The 3,590-nt window shown below is 49.2% G+C and overlaps 1 non-coding gene across 1 annotated transcript; it reads right to left on the bottom strand.

Annotated features, from left to right (window-relative positions):
* Positions 1-1,655: 1,655 nt before the first annotated feature.
* LOC143175647 (5.8S ribosomal RNA) lies at positions 1,656-1,810 on the bottom strand. The gene has a single exon (XR_013000349.1). It is a non-coding gene; the product is annotated as a 5.8S ribosomal RNA (ribosomal RNA).
* Positions 1,811-3,590: the final 1,780 nt, after the last annotated feature.

Here is a 3,590-nt window from a genome sequence, read left to right as displayed (position 1 = left end):
AGTGCAGAAGAGGAAAAGAAGACACGACAAACACACACCATGGGGCGACCGACGCGTTCGTTTCAACGCTTTCGCACAAAGTCGGCGGCGGTTATATATTTATATCATTATATTCCGGCGGACGGGACGCGACGTTCGAAAGCCTCGCCAAAGAGGAGCTCCTGCCTCTTCCTCTCTCTTTTCTACGAGAAAAGATAAACGTATTTTACGGGGATACGGAAACGTTACCACGTGGTGTCACACACGATCGTCCGTCTCTTCTCTATAGCAGAAACCGATAAAAATACACCTCCCGAAAGAGAGTATATGGTGATTCTTTTTATATATATATATATATTTCGAAATACAACTGAACGTGGCGGAAGCGCACGGTGGTGGTCCAGCGAGGACACGCGACGACGGGGAATAAGAACTATTCGACCCGTTACGAATACGCATGCTCGTCCCGCACGATTTTAACACACACCGTGTTTTTCTCCAGTCGTCAAAGCGTTCGTGCGTCGAATTCGAAAAATAAAAAAAAAAGAAAAACACCTTTTCTCTCTCTCGGGGTAAAAGAGTCGATGTGTATTGTGTATAAAGGTTCTGCGAGAAGTCTCGTTTTGACGTGTGTTCCGCCGATAACGACGATCCTCCGAAACGGGGATACAGAAACGTTACACCTCACAACACGATCTCCGTCTCTTCTCTATAGCAGAAACCGATAAAAATACACCTCCCGAAAGAGAGTATATGGTGATTCTTTTTATATATATATATTTCGAAATTCAACTGAACGTGGCGGAAGCGCACGGTGGTGGTCCAGCGAGGACACGCGACGACGGGGAATAAGAACTATTCGACCCGTTACGAATACGCATGCTCGTCCCGCACGATTTTAACACACACCGTGTTTTTCTCCAGTCGTCAAAGCGTTCGTGCGTCGAATTCGAAAAATAAAAAAAAGAAATACACCTTTTCTCTCTCTCTCGGGGTAAAAAGAGTCGATGTGTATTGTGTATAAAGGTTCTGCTGCGAGAAGTCTCGTTTTGCCGTGTGTTTCGGTAACGACGATCCTCCGAAACGTACATCTCATTCGTAAGAGAGGAAGAAAACAATCTCCCTGGGGCCAGTCGGTAATATACCGACATACGACGTGTCGTGCACATCCGTCTCACGCACGGTATACAAAATATGAATAAAACGTGTGTAGTCTCTCTCTCTCTCGACTTCTTAATATTTTCTTTCACCTCTGACGCATCATTTCAGGTGACGTCGGGAGCGCGGGAAAAAAAATTTTTCTAAACACACGAAACCGTTCATCTCACGAACAGCCGAAAAAGTTGTCGCTCAGATCCATATCGCAGTGGAGCGGTATCCGCGGGCGGTCGTAATTGAACGACGCACGACGCCGCGAACACTCACGCGAGTCCATACAAACGATTCCGATCGTTTTGCAACAACTAGAACGTACACTGTCCGTGAAATTCACAGAATTTTCGCGTGTCCGCGACAAACGCCGACGAGACACCCATCGTTCGCTCGTACGTAGCATCCTTCTCTTAACCCGACTCAGAAACGTTCTTTGCGCCCTTCGGTAAAAAAACGTTCGATCCGAAGAGGTGAACGACGGCGGGGATTTGACAGAGCTACGCAAGCAGTGTATGGTACGTAAACGACCCTCAGCCAGGCGTGGTCCAGGAATTGTATCCGTGGACCGCAATGTGCGTTCGAAATGTCGATGTTCATGTGTCCTGCAGTTCACACGTTGACGCGCAATTAGCTGCGTTCTTCATCGACCCACGAGCCAAGTGATCCACCGTTCAGGGTAATCGTATAAATTTTATATTTCACATATATAATTTTATTCTCATTTGTTCGACCTAATATCTCTCTTCTTTCAAAGAGAAGATAAAAGTTGATACCTGAATCTCCGACCAGCGCGCGAAGGAGATTCAGGCGTCGCCTTGGAGACGACACCGAAGCCTTTCGAGACGAAAAACGTTCAAGTAATATGTATATATTTCTCGACGTTCCGGGCGTATAGTGCATTCAAAAACCCGCGAAAGACGCAGAAGACTCGCACGCGTGGAAACGACGGGGATATATTTTGTATCCTACCCGATACTGAATCCATCGCGTGCAGTCGACCCTCGCGTTCTTCCGATCAGACGCATCTATTGTTGCGCGCATGTTTTCGCGTCGCATCGCGCGAAACGTTGCACGAATCGTACCGATCGATCGATTGAAAGCAAATAATGAAAAAAGACTTCACAGCTGGCTCTTTGCCGGTCATTCGTCCCATGTTATCTCTTGCCGCGAAATTGGCGCGCAAGAGTTGGGTGTCAGACGCGCGGCTTTAAAACGAGCTTCACGGCCGGTCCCTTCGTTACCGCTTTCGTTCTTTCTCTCGGAACGACCATGAACGAACACGACGAGCGACGCTACGGCATACACACGTCCACGGATTCGATTAAAAAAACAGACTTCACAGCTGGCTCTTTGCCGGTCATTCGTCCCATATTATCTCTTGCCGCGAAATTGGCGCGCAAGAGTTGGGTGTCAGACGCACGGCTTTAAAACGAGCTTCACGGCCGGTCCTCTCAATTCCGTGTACGGTACACGCAAGATGCGGGTTCCACTTCCAGACTACCCGGTCCCTTCTCTCTACGAGAATCGATAGTAGAAGAACGGCTCGAAAACGCGTCTCAGAGACTAGGGGAAAAGAAGCGGTATGCGAGCGAAACGAAAACGCATTATGGAAACGTCGCGAAACAATGTTCGACGGTTGCTCGGTTCCAATCGTGCGGCCGTTTCAATTTCTCGTGCGCTTCACCGTCCCTCCGTAACTCTGGCCGATCGCGTATACCGAAGAGCCGACACGCGCAAAAACCACAGGCATTGTATACTGTATATATATATGTTACAGTCACAGCCTTCGCGCGTTTTACTCTCCGACGCGGGGTTTCCACGACGAAAGAGAGACAGTTTCGTGGCGGGTGACTCGGCCGAATCGCTACGACGGGTATTTCTATTATAGAACGAATCATCGCCACCCTTTACCAGTGCCCGACGAAGGAATCACAAGGTCATCTGGAGTTTACAATGCCAGCGACGGTAATTCCAACGAAGACCCGATAAGTCAACTCATCGTTCTATTTCTCCCCGTACAGAAAAGCGAATCGACGCTAACGCACCTCGCGCAAGCACGAACGTTCTCTTCGCGTGGATCATCCCATCGTCGAAAGATGTAAAGACGCATTGGAGATCGTGGTCTCTGGCGGGCTCATTGCACGCCCCACTGCATATCTTTCCTCGAATCGAGAATGATTCGTCCACTAAGGCTGCGAAACTACGCGTCGAGGAAACTAGGGGAAAAAAGCGGGATGCGAGCGAAACGACAATACATTATGGAAACGTCGCGAAACAATGTTCGGCGGTTGCTCGTTTCCTCCTGCGGACGTTTCATTGCTCGGGCGCTTCACGTCCCTCCGTAACCTTCGCGCGATCGCGTGCCCCGGAGAGCCGGCAACCGGTGAACCACAGGCGTATAAACTATAGTCTTCTATAGCAAGCCTTCGGCGGTTACTCTCCGACGCGGGGATTCCACG

Source organism: Nomia melanderi, unplaced genomic scaffold (assembly GCF_051020985.1).
Source record: "Nomia melanderi isolate GNS246 unplaced genomic scaffold, iyNomMela1 scaffold0150, whole genome shotgun sequence".
NCBI classification, from domain to species: domain Eukaryota; kingdom Metazoa; phylum Arthropoda; class Insecta; order Hymenoptera; family Halictidae; genus Nomia; species Nomia melanderi.
Note: the sequence above shows the minus strand (reverse complement) of the source record. Positions and strands in the feature narration are given on the sequence as shown.